Source organism: Pantherophis guttatus, chromosome 8, assembly GCF_059756535.1.
Source record: "Pantherophis guttatus breed Tessera chromosome 8, ASM5975653v1, whole genome shotgun sequence".
Taxonomy (NCBI): domain Eukaryota; kingdom Metazoa; phylum Chordata; class Lepidosauria; order Squamata; family Colubridae; genus Pantherophis; species Pantherophis guttatus.
The window spans coordinates 18,232,073-18,254,614 of NC_142070.1; the positions used below are offsets into that span (position 1 = coordinate 18,232,073).

The 22,542-nt window shown below is 37.6% G+C and overlaps 1 protein-coding gene across 6 annotated transcripts in view; it reads left to right on the forward strand.

The window, feature by feature from the left end:
- Positions 1 to 369: 369 nt before the first annotated feature.
- BMPR1B (bone morphogenetic protein receptor type 1B) overlaps positions 370 to 22,542 on the forward strand; it is a 203,646-nt gene continuing 181,473 nt past the window's right edge. For 2 of the 6 annotated variants that reach the window (XM_087875291.1, XM_034440503.3), the window contains exon 1: positions 381 to 487. The gene's annotated coding sequence lies outside the window, so the exon portion shown is untranslated. Of the gene's footprint in view, positions 941 to 1,150; positions 1,359 to 22,542 lie in introns of those variants that run through there. The other 4 variants (XM_034440501.3, XM_034440505.3, XM_034440504.3 and 1 more) reach the window with 4 other exon arrangements.

A 22,542-nucleotide genomic window follows, 5' to 3' on the forward strand; every position in this document is an offset into this window, starting at 1 on the left:
AAGCTTCTTCAGCTCTTCCATTCCCCATTAGCCTGCCAGAACTGAAGAAGCTTCTTGGATGAAAAGGGAAACCTCTTCAAAAAGAAGAAAAAAAAAAACAAGAAAGTCCAGAAAAAGCACCTTTGGGACCTCTTATTCCACGTATTGACTACCTTCACTGGATCCTGGTTTATTAGCAGAGAGCGGGTCAAACCTGCAAAACACAAAGCCAGCCACGCAGATTTTTGGCTTTTAACCTCTCAGCCAGCAGGGAAACCCAGGGAGGCTGCCTAACAACCCAGCTGACCTCCCCGCTTGTCCGCGCCATTCCACGTTTTTGCAGCCGCCGGTCTCCGACGCCCGCCAGTAGCCTAAAAAGCCACAGAACCAGAACGCGGAGCTTATCCCGAAGCGCGCCACCCGGCGAAGTTGCTCGCAAGCGACAGCGCTCGCTTTCTCACGGCGGACGGCGCGGATTCCCTAACACGTGCACCAGCCCTAAGTTAAGGTAGCCGCCTGTTCTCAACGGGGTGTGTGTATGTGCGTGTGTATGTGGGTAGAAGAAGCCGAGCCCGGCTTTAAAGAGACTTTTTCCCTTTGCAAAAAAAAAAAAAAAAAAAAAGCGCTTGGCTCTCGGCATTCACTAGTGGGAGCTGCAGAGGGTACGGAAACCGAATCCAGCAGCGCTCCCTCTTTCTCTCTTTCTGTCTCTTTCTCTCTTTCTGTCCCTCTGCACCGGAGTCCGGGAGCAGCTGCGAGAGCCGAGCGGGTGAGAAAGAAGAGAAGCCAGAAGCGGTGCCGAGACCAGCTCAAGGATCGGGAGAAAGGGAGGAGGGGGGGGGACCCAAAACAAAACGCCATCGCTTTTGCCACGATCTCCCTTCTGCTGGCCACCGGGGTGTGTGGAAAAAAATAAAACTCGGCGGCTCGGAAAACTTTCATCAGCTCCTCAGATTGGCAAGTGAGTTTCGGCGCTCGGGCGTTTTGGTGCGGGCGGCCGGACGAAACTCGCCTCAGCGTCCGTTCCCTTCGCGCGGTTCGCGGCGCCTTCGGGAGAGTGGGGGGGGGGGAATGGCTGCTGCTCCTCCTTCCCTCCCCCTCTCCGTTTTCCCGACTCTCCCCCCATTACCTCAGAGGGGGCTTTGGCATGGGGGCAGCTGGGGGAAGGAAGGGGGAGGGGGCGAGGCCGGGTTCTCTCAGGGGCCGGATTAGATGCACGTTGTGGGGAAGGGAGGAGAATTTTTGAGTCTGGGGTTTGCGAGGGGTTTGTTTGAGGGGAAAGTCAAGCCCTCCGGCTTGGGGGGAGACGGAGCCTCCTGCCTTTCTGCACCGACCCAGAAGCTCCGCAGGGTCGAGAATGGCAAGAGGTTTTTAGGCGGGTGAGTAAAAACGCGAGGGACGGTCGAAAGCCCTTCGTAAGATGAGGGGGGGTGTTTGAGACGGCGCGGAAAGTTTGGTGGACGTTGCTAAGAAGGGAGCGAAACGACTTCAGTTGCAGAATCACGTGGAGACAGATGTGAAATATCTGGAGTGCGGGTTGGAAAAGAGCGGGACTTACTCTTTTATGTTTTGCGAGTGGAGCTCCCTAAATTGGGGTGGGTGGGTGGGTGGGGGAGAAAGGGGGGACTTTTTTTAACCGGTGGAAAGGAATAATCTAGAATGCCTCGGGGAATTCGACTTTGGAAATGGTATTGAAAGGTACCCTTGGAATAGCAGAAAGCATCTATCTATCTATCTATCTATCTATCTATCTATCTATCTATCTCTACCTACCTACCTACCTACCTACCCCTCCCAACTGGGATAAGAATACTGGGATAAAAAGTACATTTTTGGGGCGTTATTTTATTCCAGGGGCCAATCACATGCAGAGGGAAAAAGACTAAAACTGGACAAGTGACAGTAACTCTCCATTCTGCAGTTTAAATGGGAGCTTTCTTGTCTTCATATTTTTAAGAGAAAGTTGCTTTTCTTGTTCCCCTGCAGTTGACTAACAATATTAACCTCCTTCACGTTGCATGGGTGTGTGTTACATGAATTTGAGAGAGATGGTGCTCTCTGTGCGGTTTTTTTTTAAATGTCTTTTAATTGTTTTGGAATTGTAATTTGTAAGGCGCAAGAGCCCATGGGAGTGGGCAACTATGATGCTTTTAAATAAATAAGGCTTAAGCAGTTTCAGGAAAAGCAAAGCTACATCCTGCAGGTTGGACCTGTGATAGTAAATAGGTTGTGGTGTGTATGGTAGGTGTAGTTTTGTGTAAGGAGAAGAAAGAGAAAAGAAAATACGCTGGATAAATCAGTACTGTAAACTCCAACTGTAGTTGCAATTTGACAGCAGTTAAATCAGGGGTGCCACATTTCAAAGTTACAGTTAGAGTACTGGGACTGCAGCTGCTCTCTTGCAGGTATGTGGGAATGGCATGAGACCCACAAGTTTTGCAAAGTGAAGAGAGGAAATTGGTCACAGCTTATTAGGAAAGATAAAATAGACAATTGGGAATGCTTTACTGATCATTCTTCATCCAGATTTTATATTAGTTGCATCTGCTGATACAGGTGTTCGGCTTCACCCTTCTCTGTTATTTTCAGCATCTGATAAAACGAATAAGTACTTTTTTCAACAACCTGTAAAATCCAAGGCAGTGTGCTTTCATTGTTTAATTCCTCTCCTTCAAGGAGCAGAGCGAAATTTAAATTGACTGCTCTTTCTGGGGTTAAAAACCAGTTGGGAGAACTAAACTGTTAGTTCTTGAATGAAGATTGTTTTGAGTACAAGGGAGTGAATGACTTCATATTCATAATTTCACAGTGATGAATCTGTGAGACGAAGCCGTGTGAGGAACATCTTAAAATTGTCATAAGTAGCTACAAATAAACTGGTGGGGGATTATTATTTTTTTTATTTATTGAGCTGTGCCTGTTTATTGATATTTAAAAGTGGACCTGTGACTCACTGCTAAAAGTACAGAAATTTCAAGTTTAATCTGCCAAGTGTCCAAACAAAAGGTAACAAAACGGAGAAAATGTGACTTGGACCTGGGGAAGCCTCTGGTCTAAAGGACAGTGGTGGGAAACATGAACATGTCCAATTTATGCTGAATCGGTTTCTGGTGTTTAACTGTCCAAAGTGCTATAAGGGTGTTCTGTGTTTATAAGGGCAAAAGTGTTATTTTTAAATGTTTTAAAAGTCCTACTATTTGTTTAAATTCCACATGTGTTTTCCAGAACACTTTCTAACATATAGAAAAAAAATATAAAGGTAGCAGTTTTTGTGGAAATAGCTGGAAAAGTTATTTTTCATTCCTGACCTAATAAGTTTATACAAAGTTTCTAGCTAGTGTAATACTAGAACAGATATATTAGAATAGCATGCATGGTTTGATGTTGTCTCTGTATAAAGTACAAAACCATCGCTTGATTTCTGAAGAGTTTATATTGCAATAAACGTAGAAATCTTGTTGAAGTTTGATCTGCTCAAGATTGCTATTTTCCTGTTGCTGTTCCTTGTGGAAGGGCATTAATCCAGATATTTGGGGAAGCAAATAAAATTTCTTCCTAATGGTATATAAGTTCGGCTGGTGGGATAGGAGAATGAGAGTATGTATAAATGATTGTGTACGTGTATAGTTATGCATAGTTGCCCAAGGATTATATAGGAGCAACTGTAATCTTCGCTCTTTAAAAAGTTGCTCCTATCTGTTGTTTGGGAACTCATGAGTATTTAAGTGGAAGAGTACTTTCATACTGAGGACCCTGACTATATACATGAATCTCAGGCCCCCAACCAGTGCAATATGCCATATTTTCATTCTGGTGATTCTTTTAGTTGGAGAAAAATAAAGTTATAAAGGGCAGATGTCATAATCTTGATTATCCATTACTTTTTATGTATGAGACAAGGTGATTGCACAATATAAGCCATGCCTGGTAACATCTTCTGCTTTGCAAATTTCTGGTTTCTCATTGATTTACCAGTTCTTTTGACTCACAGGTTCAGAGAAATGGAGATATAATACTGATATAAAATAATATCACTAATCCTTGGTGGTGCAGTGGTTAGAATGCAGTATTGCAGGCTAACTCTGCCCACAGCCTGGAGTTCGATCCTGATGGGGCTCAAGGTTGACTGCCTCCTATCCTTCCAAGGTAGGAAAATAAGGACCCAGATGGTTGGGAGAAATATGCTGATATTGCTGGCCTGCGGTGCTTCTGCCAGCAAAAACGGAGCTTGGGGCTGCAGGTTCCTCTCCGAGCTTAATTTTTGCTGACAGAAGGCTGCAGGAGGCCGTTGTGGCCGAAAACGGAACTCGGGAGCCCGTTTTCATTGGCAAAGTGCTCAGCCACCACAGGTGCCCCCAACATGAGTGACGTCGACTGGCCAAGCCAACCATGGCATGTCCACCTCAGCCCCCCCCCCAAGGTCAAACACAACCCTGATGTGGCCCTCAATGAAATTGAGTTTGACACCCCTGACTTAGATGAATGCTTCTGTTACATTGTAAGGATATGTGAATACATAACTTGATTCCCCTCTCCCCATGAATAAAATAAGAGTGGGAGAAGGAAACTTAGTACCATTGGGGACAATTTTCAAAATCCACACCTGCCCTTATATAGAAATTACTACTTTAATACACTTAAGGATTCCAAGTGTGGTAAAATACACAAGATCCTATTGGTCAGTATTAGTTAGTTTTATTGGTTTTACATAGAAGAATACTGAAATATTCTAAACTGTTAATACTGACACGCCATAATTTAGAGTCATTTTATAATAGACTACTTGTTCTAAAAAAAAGAGTGGCATTTATTGTATATATAGAGATTCTCAATCATCCAAGTCATGGTTGTCCCAAAAGACAACTGGACTTTCCTGGTTTTTTTTCCCTGGAAAACATTTTGCTTCTCATCTAAGAAGCTTCTTCAGAACTGAAGATGAGAAGTGAAACATTTTCAAGGGGAAAAAAAGCCAAGATCCCGGTTGCCTTTGGGAAAAGCACCTTGTTGTGGCATTTATTACTTCATAGAAAATTTCACAAAAGCATACGAAATATGCTCATCTTTATGAGTTCTGAAACCCATAGTTTTTGTAAAGGCAGTTGAATGCCAATTTCTAATAGATTTTATAGAATGATTTCAACCATGATTTTATAGAATGATTCAATCTATAAAACGATTTCAATCATGAAATCATTTTATAGAATGATTTCAATCAATATAGAATGATGGCTCAGAGGTTAAACATACTGAGCTTGTCAGCTGGAAAGCTGACAGCTTGGGTTCGAGACCCTAGCTCTGCATGTTGGGGTAAGCTGCCGTCCTTGCCCCAGCTTCTGTCCACCTAGTAGTTCAAAAGTATACAAATATGAATAGATAAATAGGTACCACTTCAGTGGGAAGGTAACAGTGGTTTTTGCACTTTGGCGTATAATCATGCTAGCCAAATGATCATTAAAAGAGTCTTTGGACAGTGATGGCTCCCTTGGCTAAGAAATGTAGATGAGCACTGGCCCTTAGAGTCACACACAACTGGACAGGAGAAACCTTCATCTTTATGGTTTAGATCTACTGTACTTCCTTCCATATGGACCTTCTAATTCTGAACAGTGGCTAGAAGGACCCTCATCTGTCACTTACTTGTGATAGAATCTATTGGGATGACAGGACATTGGATTGTCTCACTCATTGCATTTAGTCTTTTATTGTGAGATGAGATTTCTGCTTACCTTACATTTGTTAATCTTTTGTTCTCTGAGTGTTTCAGATTCCATCAACCTTCTACCAGTTGATCAATGGCAAAAGGTTGAGGCAACCAATCAAAAGTTAAAATGGGAACATTCATGAGGCTTGTAGTAGGCAGGGATTTCACAAAAATATTAAATTTTACTATTGCATAAGAAACAGCCAGAATGAGATAGCATTTCTTTGAAGAAATAAATGGTATGTTCTTGCAGTTGACTTTAATCAGAATCACAATTTTTATCTTCCTGGTTTTGTATTCATTTCACTGATATCTCTGACTTGGTAAGATTAACCAGACATGAAACTACCTGTTTTGACTACAGTTCTTGTCCATGATTCTAAGGATAAATATTATATTTTGCTGGAAAGCTGATGAAATGTGAATATCATTTTTATTACAAATGAAGCTTCTAGTATGTCAAATATATACAGAGCTCAGAAAGGAAGGAAATTAATCTAATGGCTGATAAAAATTCTGGAATTTTCAATTTTTTCTTATGTCACCTTTTTTGTGCGCAGATAATAAAGTTACTCAGAATACTAAAAAGTGGCTAAACTTGTTAAAAACTTTTTATGAAAGGAATAAATTACGATATATCATAGATTTTATATCTTATATAATTTCTACTTCATTGGAGTGCAACCAAGTATAAAAATGCCTGGCAGAAGAGAAATGGAACAGCCCTATGCAATCAATATGGTAACAGGTTAGCCTCTACTTCCCTCTGTATGCATTGGTACAGTTTCAAACAAGAGATTATACAGTATATAATCGGCATGCACATGAAAATCCAAATATTGGAAGCATATCTAGGTTTGTTCTTATTGCAACATATTATACAACACGGAAGAAAACATCCTAGATCTTACCAGATGAATATTTGATACATTTAACCTGGGTAAAAGTTGAGATGGAATCTCAGTTTTTACAAATTTTTATGGGCTTGCTAACTTCAGCGTAAGATTTTGATATTATACAGGGTTATGCTAAGAGATGATGCAGCTACAAATTGCAGTTCGTTTGTTGTATTAGTTCAGTACCTGGTTTGTTTATTTATCAGAATTTAGTCCTATCTAGTGTGTGTGTGTGTGTGTGTTTGTGCATGTGTCTATACATCCATCCATCGATCCATCCATCCATCCATATATATATATATATATATATATATATATATATATATATATATAAACCCATCTAGTGTGTATATATATACTGTATATATTAAAGACATCATGAAACAGCTATTTTCAGTTGTACACAAATCCAAATACTATTGAGAATGTCCAGACCATCTGTAATTTTATTATTTTGTTCCTTAGAATCACCATTAGAAAAGAAACGAGACGCAAACTGAATAAGCAAAATAAATCTCTATAGTAGTTTTGACTCCATGGGCCTTTGGGACTAATTCAGTTGTTTCTGAATTATTTCCTTGCTTACAGCTTGGTTCATTTTCATTTTTCAGTGCATAATTAAAAGCAGAAGATGGAACAATCTCTTCCTAACAAGGAAAACTTGCACGTATTTCTTAATACAGGAAATGCAGATGTATTTCAGTATAATCTGTATGGGGTCAAGTAGCACAAGCCCTATTTCTATGTGTATTAAGTGATCAGCTGTTTTCCTGACTGCTCCAATTTCCAATCCTTTTCTAAAAGGGATTAACCAACACAATGTATCTTCTGTTGTTCATCTGTTTTCCTTTTGGATTCATCTTGTATCCCCTGAGAAACTATCTATATATCCTATTTTATAAAGGCCTTCCAGAGGACAGTCCATTGTTTTGAAAGTACCTTCCATCTGAGGGACCTTTGAATTTATTTATTTATTTATATTTTATTTAGTTTGTCAAAACATGTATGAGATAACAGGTATAAGTATAAACATGGATATGAACATTGGAAATGGGTATGAATAAATGGGGACAGTAGAACAGGGATAGTAGGCACGCTGGTGCGCTTATGCATGCCCCTGACAGACCTCTTAGGAATGGGGTGAGGCCCACAGTAGACAGTTTAAGGTTAAAGGTTAAGGTTTAAGGGGCCGTTGATCTCGTTATAGTGATCTTGCGAGACCTGGCCACAAATTGGAGTGTATGTGTTTTAACGTTTTAATGTTTTAATGTCTTCTTTTAACTTTTGTATGGGATATTGTTGCATTGTTTTATTCTCTGTTGTAAGCCGACCAGAGTCCCTTGGGAGTTGGGTGGCATAGAAATGTGACTAACTAACTAACTAACTAACTAACTAACTAACTAACTAACTAACTAACTAAATAAATAAATAAATAAATAAATAAATAAATAAATAATAAAGTAAGTAAGTAAGTAAGTAAGTAAGTAAGTAAGTAAGTAAGTAAATAAGTAAATAAGTAAGTAAATAAGTTATGGGGGTTTCAGGGTATAACAACAGAGTTAGGTAGTGCATTCCAGAAGTTGACCACTCTGTTGCTAAAGTTGTTTTTTCTGCAATCGAGTTTGGAGCTGTTTACCTTGAGTTTGTATCTATTGTTTGCTCTGTATTGTTGTGGTTGAAACTGAAGTAGTCATTGACAGGTAGGACATTGTGGCAGGTAATTTTATGTACTATGCTTAGGTCACTGAAGGCGGTGTAGTTCTAAGTTGTCTAAGCCCAAAATTTCAAGTCAAAAATTTCAAGTTGATTACCGGTATATACATTAAGAACTAAAATAATTTATTTGAAACACATACTAACATTTGTCACCCCCTCTAATATATGCAATATTCAGATATATGCAATATTCATTTCAAACCTCTAGATACAGTAAAATGTTATATATAGAATAAAAAACCAAAACTGCAGGAAGCAAAATTCTATTAAAATTATTTGAAATAATTAAATTGAATTGTTGAATTGTTCCGTGGTGAATTGTCCCATGGCAAGTTGGGCATGGTGAGTTGTCCCATTCTGACATGAAAGATGCCATATGCAAAATATTTTTCAGCTGATTTAAAACAAATATTTAAAAATTCAGACAGCATTAAAATAAAATTTCGAGTTACCAAAGGCACATATGAAATATCTTTCAACCTTCATATGCATAGCTTCTTTGAATGTAATTTTGATAAATTTTATGCTATAGATAAATTACCTTTGTGAATTAGGAACATGCAATCTTTACAACAGCATGTTTTGGGCTTAAGGAGAAAGATGCCTTAAAGTTTGCTTATTTAGAGTAAAATTTAGAAATGCACAATTGTTATAATTTATCTTAATGAAACTGAAATTAAAATAAATAAGCACCTGGACAGCTGATTGAGCAGACACATACTGGTAAATTGCTTAACAATCATTTCTAATTGATTGTATAATAGGATATGTTGGGGTGATGTTTGAATCTACTAATTTATATCTACATTTTAATTTAAAATATAAATTAGAATATGCCATGCAAATGTGTCTGCTTTTGCTCTTTCTTCCTGTCTCTTTCTAAGTGAAAGGCACTATTTCATGAAATTGTATACATTAGTTTGATTAAAGCCAAAAAGCAGGAAATATAAGCTGAGTCATCTGTACATATTATTAGAGGAATAGTGGGCCGCACATCCCATGAATTGTTTTGGCAACATTTGTCCAGTGCTTCTTAATTAGAATGGGGAAGAATAGGGCAATAAGAAGATACCATCAAAACTGAATTTTCTTTTTAAAAAAATATTGTAGCGTGGCAAGACACTGAAGCATTACCACCCTCCTCTTCAGTAGCAAAAATGTGATCTAACTTTTGTTGACAGTCTTGAAGATAGGAGTGTGTGCTCTATTGAAAGGAACATACTATAGTAATTAAATAAAAATATTAAAAAATAAAGTGGTGGTGCGGTGGCTCAGGAGTTAAGATGCTGGCCTTATCATCTGGAAAGCTGACAGCCCAGATTTGAAATCTGAGCTCCGTGCAATGGGGTGAACTCCTAGCAGTTTGAAAGCATAAAAAAATGCAAGAAGATAAATAGGTACCAATTTGGTGGAAAGGTAACAGCGCTGTGTGATGTCATGCTGGCCACATGACCACAGAAATGTCTTTGGAGAGCACTGGCTCAATGCTCTTGAAATGGAAATGAACATTGCACCCTATAATCATCAACAACTAATGGAATAAAATCCGCAGGCTTCGCTTACTAAGGATAAAACATCTGGCCTTGGCTATATAACATGGAAAACTTGCCAAATTTCATGGGCAACTGAAAGAAGGAGAGTCTCTTTCAGACACTGAGTAAGAAATAATGAAATATTTCATATGAAAGATTAATCCATATTATGCCAACCAGTAGTATTCGAGACGTTGAATTACAACTCATGTCTTCACTACAGGCTACATTTCCTAGAAACTTGGCAAGTTGAGCCACATCTGGAGTGTCACTGGTTTATCTTTTATACTATTCTACATCGTGGCTTGTTTTGTTTTGACGTAGCATTTTCCATGAACTGAGCTTTTGTTATTTGTAAATCATGCTTTATGATTAGGGCATGTATGAACCCAGCCAGTAGTAAAATATGTCATGGCTCAGTATATGAACCTGATAATTTTCAAATAAATTCTTTGTAGTCCTGATGTAGGCAAGACAGAATTTAGGAAAAGTTTGTATTTACAGTGGTTTGAATTCTTCTGTGAATGAGTTGGTAAACTTCAAATTGATTGCTAAATGAAATAGCAATCTGTTTATTATGCAAAAGAGATAGTAGATCTTTGAATGAAGAAGAAAAGTAATGCCCTATTCAAATGGCACACTTCAAACAGCTCATGGGTTTGAAGTTGTTGTGAAAATAATTGAATTATACAAATGCTCATGAGTGTGTTGTCATCATTTGTACTTTCCTTGGTGACTTTCCATTTTCTTATAGACTTCTCTGTAATTGCTCAGCTGTTTGGCAATATTGTAAGTCATCCATGTCCTTAACTATAATGCCATTATGAGATATGAGATAACTATTTAATTGTATCTTATTTTAAACAAATATGAGGAGGCATAATGGGAGCATCCACTAAACTGTCTTAAAACCTAGCATAATAATAATTTCAGACAAAAATAAAAATATAGGGGTTTTCCAAGGTTCTTCCTAGCACTCCTGCTTAGTTTAGCTGCTCAAGAAGCTTTTTTCATGGGGAAGAATCATTCAAATTGTTTTGAATACCAGAATATCAGGACATTGAAATTGTAGCAGTATAACAATGAAGTTTTTGATGTAGGTTAATAAGATGCTCTGTTTTTAATTATATTGCTGATGCTATGAATTATAAATGGTGAAGGCATAAAATTTTAGTCTTGCTTCATGACTAAGGAGACCTTTTGAATAATTGAGTCACTGTCTGGGTGAGTTCATGGAGGAATATTTGTTGGAAAATGTGGTAATAGCCTTAACTCTGGTTTTCACAATTACATCATCCTTCTCAATAATCCAGGTCAAATATACACGTTTTAGAGTGTATACAGCTAAGGGAAAAGACTTTTTAAAAGCAAGCTTTGTACTTTGCTTCTTATATTTGGATCCATTTGTGAGAATATACTTAAAACTTTTTGGATAGTGCAATTAGGCTTAAATGTGACTTTTGTTTAAAAATTTCAAAGAGTTCAGAATGTGTGGGCTACAAGAATCATACATTGTGTGTTTTAGGAAAATATGGACCTCCTTACACTTAGGGAGACTTAGAATGATCTAGAAGCAGTGGTTGGCACTGACTCTTAAATGCGAGTATTAAATGTTTGGACATGTATGAGAAACACTAGCATAAATCTGGCAAATGCATCTAGTTCTATAAAATATGAACTGTCAGTATGTAGGTTCAAACATTCTTCCTTCTTTTTATGACTACTAGCCATAATAGTTGTCAGATGGTGTATTTTTGGTCAAGTAAGACCTGATCTTCAAACAAACCTAAGCTAAAGCTTTTCCAGGTGTGTTGTGCTGTCAAGCAATGATCAGTCCTTCAGACTGTGTTGATTAGAATAGCTTGTATCTTTAACTATTGTTATGCCATTTTTATGTGTAAGACATCCTGAGGCAGCTGAGGTGAGCATTTAATGATAAATAACAAAAAACACTAACATTCAAAGCCTAAAATGACAAATGGAGAAACACTGTTCAGATAATGAAGATCTTGGAAAAACAATATGGGAGTGAATTTTCGAGGGGGGGAGAGTGTCCCCAAAAGTTTGTAACATTGTGTGGAAAATCCATATAACTGGAGACTGTAGCGCAAGCTGAGACGGATTCCGGTGATTGTCAATATCTCTCACAGACAAGGAATTTTTCCTCAAAAGCTTTGTCTCAAGTAGTTCAATACCTCAGATGCTTTATTTGCTGATTTTTTTTAGAGGAAGAACACACTCCCATAAGAAACTTCTTGATCTTTGATTTGATATTCAAAGGTGAAATGAGGATGACTTCAGAGGATGACTTCTCGATGCCTTTTCACAGTTTAAAGAAGTTTATTCTCCGCTGAATCTTTTGTGAAAGAAGGATTAGATTTTGAATTGACAGATAGGGCCTACTATAGAGGTAGAGGCAGGATCTTGTGATGGATGGCAAAAGGCGTTTTATTTGTATTACATTTATACAATTGGGAGAGGCTATTAACATCTCTTTTTTGCTCTGGCTGACTCATGTAAGATATTAGCTGCTCAGATCACTGGGAACAATTGCTTTGCATAAACTCCCGGCTTAAGGATCTTGTCCAAAATGTTTTATATGTGAGGTTTGCATGCACTCAAGTAGTTCATGGATATATTATCTGAAAATTACATCGATTTTAAGTATATCTCATATTTTCAATACTATGTATTGTTTCTTCTAATTATGGGGTTTTTTGGGGTCATATTTATGCTTCAGAGCATTTTACACAATTGAAAAGCAGAAAAATATAATTAACAAAAGTTCATAAACTGTCTCTCAGTAGGAAAACCCAAATACCATGGTATGTTGTAGTAGGGGAAAATATATGCTGGAAAATGATCTGATACTTACACTAATTAGACATGGAAGACCAGGGGTGAAATTCAGCTGGAGAACCAGTAGTAGAAATTTTGAGTAGTTTGGAGAACTGGCAAATACCACCTCTGGCTGGCCCCAGAGTGAGGTGGGAATGGAGATTTTGCAGTATTCTTCCTCAGGAGTGGGGTGGGAGTGGAGATTTTGTAGTACCCTTCCCCTGGAGTGGGGTGGGAATGGAAATTTTACAGTATCCTTCCCCTGGAGTGGGGTGGGAATGGAGATTTTGCAGTATCCTTCCCCTGCCACGCCCACCCAGCCACGCCCACAGAACCGTGGTAAAAATTTTTGAATTCGACCACTGTGGAAAACTCATAGCTTCATTTTGGAAGGTTGTCCTGTAACTTAAGTCCTCTTTCTCTCCCGTTCCAACAAATTAAACATTCATAGGTCACACAGTGAAAATTATCTTGATTGATAATGTATTTCACAAATCCTACCAATTTCCAAATAGAAACTCCTTTTACAAAATAATGCTTATTTATAAACTAATGCACACATACAAAGAGAATATGGAATTAAAACTTAAATTATGGAGTTATGCTAGATATTTAGCTAGAAAATTTTGATGGATCAAGACAATATTTGAGCACTTTTCTTTCATTTGATGCCAACTTCTAAAAATTGAGGTTGAGTTCACATATACTGCCCTAAGCCATATTATGGTTTGCTTAGATTTGGCTTTGAGTGATCCATAAATTTAAGTATGTTTTATTGAGTAAATCATAGTTTATGGCTTTGTGTGAATACAGTCTACGTTAAATACTCACATTAAACCAGCCAAGCTGTGTTTTTCTGGATAATCTTGATACATATATCAACAATTCTGAGAAGAAATCAACTTAAAAAAAAATAAACTTATGGTTTCTATAAACTGTTATTTTTAGAAGAGACTGGATTCCATGACAATATCAGCATCAAACAGGGCTTCAAATACAACTTTAAAGTTAATACTTTTCCTTTCTTCTTTTACATTGTGACATTTTCAATTAACCAGCAGATCTTCTCTTTAGGGATTTTTTTTAAAAAAAGAGTATTATGTTTGAGATTCCCTTAAGTGAAGGTGTGTCAAATTCATATTGCTATTTTAAGAGTTTATTTTAAAAGCTTGTTTGATCCATTACAGAAGATTGTAAGTAATTTATTGTTATAGTTGGTTCTTTATTTGTGTTATATTTTTCCACAACTACCTAGCTTAACAAGCCAAACCTAACTATTTTTTGGGATTTTTTCCTCTCTTAATTTGTGTATTTTATCATTCATTAAGAATCTTACTAACTTTGTATAAAGTGACGCTGGACCAAATCCAGCAGAATTGAAATCCCATTGTTTTAATACTTATAAATTAAGCATATGCTTTTTCTTCCATTGAATCAATAATGAATTCTGTTTGATTTATTCCATTAGCAGGAAATGGTGCATGAGCCTGGGTATGACTAAGGCTGGTAACCTAGTTTCGCCTTTTCTGTAGTATTAAAAAGCCATATAAATGCCTCTTTTGTCCAATGCTGTGATTGGCTATGGAAGTCAATACCTTTGGGCTCATTTGGTGAGGATTATAACAAATGGAATCTTTCAAGTTGAATGAAAGAAGTAAATGGAATGAAAAGAAAAAAGTAGAATAAGTGCCGTAGGAATCTATAGGTTGATGATGGTTGCATGTCAACTCCAGTAAATTCTGATGACAGAAGAACCCAAAATAAATGTTGGGAAAAAATATGCAACTTGAATGTATTCAGTGGGTTATTTTTTTTTGGGGGGGGAATGTATTGAAGGATAGAAATAAGGAAAAATATTTATAAAGTGATCAACTATTTGTAGATTCAAGAATACAAAGGAAGGATCACATAGGTAAGAATTTAATTTGAAAAAAATGTTTTAAATGTCTGCTTTATGTTTTTCTTTGCACATGTAACAAATTAAGATTAATATAAAACTACGATGTGCTTTTTTAAATGAAAGACAAAAGAATTGTGAAGGATATAAGAATCAGGAGGAAGTTCTGAAGTTAATCTTGGGAAAATGGATTTGGAAGAAGAAAAGAAGTGACCCCCCCCCACAATACATCCAGGAAGACAAAGTATGAATCCTTTATAAAAAAGGATTAGAATATATGAATGCTGATGGACACTAGGAAAGAGAATATAAAAGCTGCTTGGAATAGAGTGACAATAATCCAGAATGCCACAGAAGATTATGAAAATTCATCAATTCAAAATATGAAAAAGGAACGATAAAGTGAAAGAGTCTGTGGATGAAAAAAATGCATGTAATAGAATTATAGCTTCAAAAATTATGAAAAAAGATATACTAAGATGGATATATAATGAAAAACAGATGCAAAAATATGTAATCTGATAGAGTAAAAGTTATTATTAAGAGACATAGAAAATGTGGAGTGATTTAAATTGGAACAATTATTTTGATAGTGGATGAAGTGTACTGAGCAAGGAGGCTTCTGCAGAAAAAGAAAGGTTTGGACCATGATTTATGAAAAACTTCCTTCAATAGCATTATGTTCTTTTTATTATTAATGTTGACCAAGCTCTTAAAAAAGCCAGTGGAACATAAACTATGCTGTGTAGGGTACCTTTGGCTTCAACCCTTAGCCTTTGTTACACCTCATTTCTCTGTCTTGATGTCTTTGCTTTGCGTATTTGTATTTACTTTGGATTTCATTACTTGCTTTTGGCATATTTGGCTCAGTGAACAGGTTTTTTTTTTTTGTCAAATTTGCATGTCAGTGCAAAAGGTTGTATACAAGGAATGTATGACCAAGGCAACTGGTGGCCTGTGCTGTTGACGGAAGGAAAGGTACTGCCAGCCAGGTTGCTGATTTATTAGTAAGACTAGCATCCTTTTCCAGGATAGACGGTTTCTGATGTGGTTTTTAGCATCATCCAAATTAATTGGCCTCTCGCTGTGTGTGTGTTAGTGTTACGTGGGCTGACATCTTTGGAAACAAGGAGAAGCAACAGGCACTGAATGCTACACCTTTCTTCAGGAAGGTCATGTCTCATCTGTGATGAGTCAGTGGTACAATCCTCATTTTTTGCAGCAAAATGACCCACTGCTACACTTTGTCTGTTCCTGAGACAGAGATGCAATTTTGCTTCTTTTGACGTTCTTGATTTTCATTCCAAGTTTTAAAATCCCATCAATATGAAATAACCTATTTAAATTGGTTAGAACCCTGCATGTCTTCTGTATCTTGACCAATCAGTAGAACTGCTTCTGTTAGAGGTAGCCTTCTCCTACTTAAATGGGAGAAAAGACAAGCTCTATATTTTCTGAAGTGCCATCTTTTTAATTCTTTAGCAACAGCAGCAGTTGGGATATTAATAGTAATACTGTCATCCCTACACCTAGGAAGCGTTGTTGTTGTTATTAGTTGCGAAGTCGTGTCCAACCCATCGCAACCCCATGGACAACGTTCCTCCAGGCTTTCCTGTCCTCTACCATCCTCTGGAGTCCATTTAAGCTCACACCAACTGCTTCAGTGACTCTATCCAGCCATTTCGTTCTCTGCCGTCCCCTTCTTTTGCCCTCAATCTTTCCCAGCATTAGGCTCTTCTCCAGTGAGTCCTTCCTTCTCATTAGGTGGCCAAAATATTTGAGTTTCATCTTCAGGATCTGGCCTTCTAAAGAGCAGTCAGGGTTGATCTCCTCTAGGACTGACCAGTTGGATCGCCTTGCAGTCCAAGGGACTCGCAGGAGTCTTCTCCAGCACCAGAGTTCAAAGGCCTCCATTCTTTGGCGCTCAGCCTTCCTTATAGTCCAACTTTCACAGCCATCCATTGCAACTGGGAAAACCATCGCCTTGACTATACGCTCTTTTGTTGGCAGGGTGATGTCTCTGCTTTTTAGTCTGCTGTCCAACTTTCACATCCATATATTGCATAGGAAGCTAGGTTAAGGAAAATTAAACCTGCATTTCTTCTTGAAAATCATATAAAAGTACACAGAAATCATGGTTTGATATAGGTAGGCAGTCCATTGGTTGGCAAACCATTGGTTGCCCCCTAACACCATTGGATGACGTCACCAGATCTTGCTGTTTCAGCAGAGAAAGGAAGATACTTAGGGATGATTCACACCCTGGCTGGTGTCTCTTTTCACTTTTACCATCGAGCAGAAGACACAGAAGTATAGTCATCTGGACAAACAGGTTTAAAAACAGCTTCTACCCATGGACTGACAGACTCCTAAACACAATATAGCACCACAACCAGATTAATATGATGAATTTCACTGGTGCTAGTGTAGTGTGCAATATGTATATACCATGATATAAGATCATACACCAGAGTAATATACATGTTGCACAATATGACGTACATATGGAAACGTATGACTAGTTTTTTTTCCTTAACTACTTGTATAAGGATTATTCTTTATATTATTCATGTTGTCTTGTATGGACTGCACCAGTAGAGGCTAAACCCAGAGGAGGGCTGCTGCCAGTTCAGACCAGTTTGGATGAACTGGTAGTTGCGACCTGCGAATCGCGCCCCCCCCGGCGCTATTCTGTCCTATATTGCCGGATTTTTGAAGCTACATGCACGTGCGGAATGCATGCGTGGAAGACGCAAACTGGTTGTTACAACCAGCAGCAGCCCACCACTGGCTAAACCAATTTCATTGTATACATGATGTATAATGACAATAAAGACTTTGAATTCCAGTTATGCTATGGGGCAAATCATGGCATTAGTGTATGTTTTCAGTACAGCTTCTAACCTCTTGCTATTTTCCCTATTTTCCTCCACTTTAGTTATTTTAAAAATTGTATGTTTGAGCATGGGAATGATTGAAGGATGTCCTTGGAGCCCCAGATGAGCATTCATTTCTAGGTGCACATATACAAACTTCTTAACAGTTATTTCTGTTTAATTCTACAATAAACTTTATGACTTTCCCAGTTTAGCATCTCTCATAGTCTCTCACTGTTTTATGTGTTAAAATAAAAATAAGAAGTATATGAATGTTACTCATAAATTGCATGTATGTAATCTTTACGGAAAAGTTGATACTGTTAGAACAAACAAAATTTCCTAGCATCAAGCTTCACTTCTCAAACAGCTTGCATAAATTCACAGCCAACTTGTTGGCACACTTAGCAACCCATTATATGGTGGCCTAATTCAGAAGCAAATAGCAAGCAAATGTACCTAGGTGTTTAGAGCAAATACAGAAACATTAATTTAAAGACCATCTCTTTCCTTCTGACAATTAAGTGAAAATCTTCAATTCATCCCATTTAGGAAGTCTCTACTAGTTCCTTCCAGCTGTCACAGTGCGAAATTCTTATCAGAAATCTGTTTGCAAAAAGATAACACTGTGATCTTGATGAAAATTTGTCTTTTCCCCTACATTTAGAATGATATATTTGAAAAACCTAGACAAGGATGCAAACCATACATTTAATGAAATACATGATTAGATGTATAGTTTGTGAAAAGAAACATGCTTTCCTTAACCCTGAATTGGAGTTCCTTTGCTGCAAAGTCCAGTTTATATATGTGTTTTTTTAAGTCTGAAAATAATTGCCAAAATTGTAAACATTTTCCTTTAGCAAATAAGGTATTTGGAACTTGACTTTTTTGATGTAAGAATCTGATCGGCAATATTCGTATGAAATTCATATACTCATATGAAAATCTTTGCTGAACTTCTGATATCCCTAGTAATAAAATCAGATGTTATAATCCCAATGTATAATATTCTTCTTATTTCTTAATATGAACAATAAAAATGGATTTCATTGCAGTAATTCAATTCAAATAAAGGACAAGACCTTTCTAAAAGAATTCATTGCGACAGTGGATCTCTGATGTATGTAGAGCATGTAACCATCTATCTAATGCCTACCAGCTACTTTTGCTCATGAAAGGCTCTTAATATCTATTTAAACAATTTAAAAATTACTAAAACAATATGTGAAAGGAGACATGTATAAATTTCAACAGCTGTTCTCTTTGGCTGAAGTTTCTTAGAGAAGACAAAAATGTACTTTTCCTTTCCTTGGCTCAGACCTCCCTTCCTTTGATGAGCTCACCTTTAAGTAGTTGGTTTTAAAATTATCTTTAGAATCCAATATTGTGTCTCATGGATAAGGCAAGGCCCTATCACAACGAATATATATTTAAAAAAATAAATAAAAGAAGGCTACCTTTTCACTATTCCTTTCATCTTAGCATTTTCTGCGCTTCTTTTTCTAAAGGTTCAAGGTTTTTGAGTTTGTTTCAAAATTACTATAATGAAGAGTGTACTCAGCATTTTTTAAATTAGTTCTAATTTGAGAGTAGCTGTGTTGCTGCCAATGTATGTGAAAATCCAGGAAGAATGCAATTTTTTGTTGTATATTATCGTATCTTAGGGTTTATGGGAACAGCTGCTGTGCAGATTTGCTTAAGAGCCAAGATCCAGCACCACCTCTAAGAGCACTCATGGATTTGCACTTATTCTTTGCGATTGTCAACATTGCAAGATCCAATCTTGAGTCAGTCACCAGGACCAGAGACTTTGTCTTCAAGATGGGCTCCATCATGAGTCTGAAAGCTCAGAAGACAAAGCCTCTTGTCTTGGTGACCAACCCAAATTGGATCCTGCAACATTATCCTGGGACACGTACATTTGTGATTGTCAACATTATAGTGTGAAAATATATTATAATGATAGGTTCCTTCTGATATTTTTAGAAGTGGTTTGCTATGTGAAATAGAGGTCTGTTGGCAGTAAATTCAACCAAAAATCCATTGGCAGGTTGAAATTTTTAATTCTAAGGAAGGGGTGTTCCTTGAAAGCCATCAAACATCGTCACAATTTAGTTTCTTTTTTTTCTTCTCTTTGTGACATTTCTATACTTGCGAGTGAGTCTCAACTAGCTTTAAAGCAGGAGTGGGATTCAGCCGGTTTGGACTGGTTTGACAAACCAGTAGTTACGGCCAGTGGCTGGGTCGATCGCCCCGCCCTGTTGCTATCCCATCTTATACAATCACTGTGCTTTTGACGCAGCGCGCATGTGTGCAAGGCACGCAGTCTCTCACATTTTTGATTCTGGCTGAACTGGTTGTTAAATTATTTGAAGCCCATCTCTGCTTTAAAGAGAATTGGGGTTAAGCCTACTATGATAGCGATTTTGTTTTCTCTTATTTAATGCGGCCGCGTGGGTGGTTACGGGAGCGACGTGGCGCTCCCATGTGACTCCGCTCCTGCGCGAGCTGCACTGGCTCCCGGTAGTCTTCCGGGTGCGCTTAAAGGTTTTGGTTACCACCTTTAGAGGCTTAGGACCGGGGTACCTACGAGACCGCCTTCTGCCACCAATAGCCTCTCACCGACCAGTACGCTCCCATAGAGAGGGTCTTTTCAGAGTGCCGTCGGTCAAACAATGTCGACTGGTGGCCCCCAGGGGGAGAGCCTTCTCTGTGGGGGCACCTGCCATCTGGAACAAGCTCCCCCCGGAGATACGGAGGATCCCGGATCTGCGCACTTTCTGCCGCGCCCTGAAAACATTCTTATTCCAGCAGGCTGGTCTGGCCTAACCTCCCTTTCTAATTGCTTTTAAATTGGTTTTATAATTGGGGTGTTTTAAATCTGGCCAAAGTTTTGTTTTTTTTTTAATTTGATTTATATGCCGCCCTTCTCCAGAGACTCAGGGCAGCTTACAATGCGTTAAGCAATAACCTTCATACTTTTGTATATTTTATACAAAGTCAGCTTATTGCCCCCACAAACTGGGTCCTCAATTTACCTACCTTAGAAAGGATGGAAGGCTGAGTCAACCTTGAGCCTTGGTGAGATTCGAACCTGCAGTAATTGCAGGCAGCTGGATGTTAATAACAGGCTATTAGTCTGCTGCGCCACCAGGCTCATTTAATGTATTTTAAATGGTTTTTAATGTTTGTATTATGTATATTTTACTTTCTGGCTGCTCTCCGCCCTGAGTCTTTCAGGAGTAGGGTGGTATATAAATTTAATTATAAATAAATAAATAAAATAAAAATAATGTCTTGTCAGTGTGTTTGCAAATTGTGTCTGAAATATTTATTGGAATACAAATTCCCAATGGCATAACATATTGGACAAAACATAATTTTTTGGTCTTGTAGATTTAATACTTCTGGGAACAAAGACATTGAATTAGATATATTTTTTAAAAAACCTAAGTATCACAGAATTGCAACTTCAATGGAAGACTTTAAAGGACGTGTCTGAGGAAGTAAAATATGCTTCTTGTCAGGCAGCAATCTGTATGTTCAACATAATTTTGATTTATATAACATCTTTCCCTTGTACTTCAATCTTATAGTGGTATCCCTTTCTTGCTCTTATTCTAATATTTTTTTTTAAAAAAAGATCAACACACCAATCTATTTGAAAGTTAGTTTCTATAAGTGCATATTTTTAAAAAGTATGCAAAATAGTTTTATTGGGCATTCTTAAGAGATGTTCTTTGATCCCAGTATCTTCCGACTGATGTTTTGCAGTACAGATAAGGAATAGAAAGGCAAAGATGAAAATATTTATGAAATACTTCATGTCTGGGGAGACTGTCAGTTCCTTAGGAATGTGTCTGTGGAACTGGAATTGGCAAGACATCACTGCTCTTTTAGTTGCATTAAGACTCAGAATTTTGCTTCCATGTTACTGAGAAATATATTAGGTGATAACATTAAATATTGTACATGTTGTCCTTCCCTATATCTGGTTTTAATTTCTTTCATTCCTTAAAGATTGGATTTAAAAAAAAAAAGAACAACAACAACTGCTTCTGAGAAAAGAGAGAGAGAGATTAGGATTGCTCATCCTAATGATGAGCCCTCATGCCCTGTTTTCATGCAGTTAAGTAAACCAAAATTAAATCTGCAAAAGAATAGTTGGATTCAATCCATTTTTGAGGGGAAGGATTTACCATTTTGGTTGAATCGTAATCTATCAACAGTGTGTAGATTTATCTGCCTTGTGATTGGTTCGTTGTGGTAATGGGTCTTCCAAAACAGATTAGTAGGCTTTGCAGGGTTAGTAATATTGCCTTGGAAAACTGATTCAGACTTTGGAATGTTTTTCCTAATTCAGCTCCCCTTTGTCAGCATTTCTTAGTTTAGTAGTAGTAGTAGTAGTAGTAGTAGTAGTAGTAGTAGTAGTTGTCGTAGTCGTCCCCTACCCATCAACTAAAAGAACAAAACAAAAACAAAGCCAGATAAACTATAACCTTGGGTTCAGGCTAACATGTTTTGCAATGATACACATTGCTATAAACACAAGCCATTAGTTTCTAATCATAGGTGATGTAAGTTAACTTTACTTTATTGTCATTGCACCTCGTACAACGAAATTAAATGTGACATTTAAAATATAAATTCGCCTCTGAACAGAACATTGCCATTATGTCTCCCACAGTTTTATGCTTACAGGAAGCTCGGAAATAAAATTAATTTGGAAATACGTATCGGTGCTGAATTGTTAACATGACTTAACCATTTCTTTAAGAATTTCATCATCACTTCTAGAGAAGTTTTTGAGTTACTAAGAAGATAAAGGTGGAATTAATGCTTTAATTGCTACTTAGAAATATGACAGAGAATACCTGATTTACCAGTAGAAGATCTGTTATACTTTATATAACAGGAACTGGTTATGTTTAGTTTAGTGAAAAGAAGGACTAGGGGAGACATGATAGCAGTGTTCCAATATCTCAGGGACTGCCACAAAGAAGAGGGAGTCAAGCTGTTCTCCAAAGCACCTGAGGGTAGGACAAGAAGCAATGGGTGGAAACTAATCAAGGAGAGAAGCAACTTAGAACTAAGGAGAAATTTC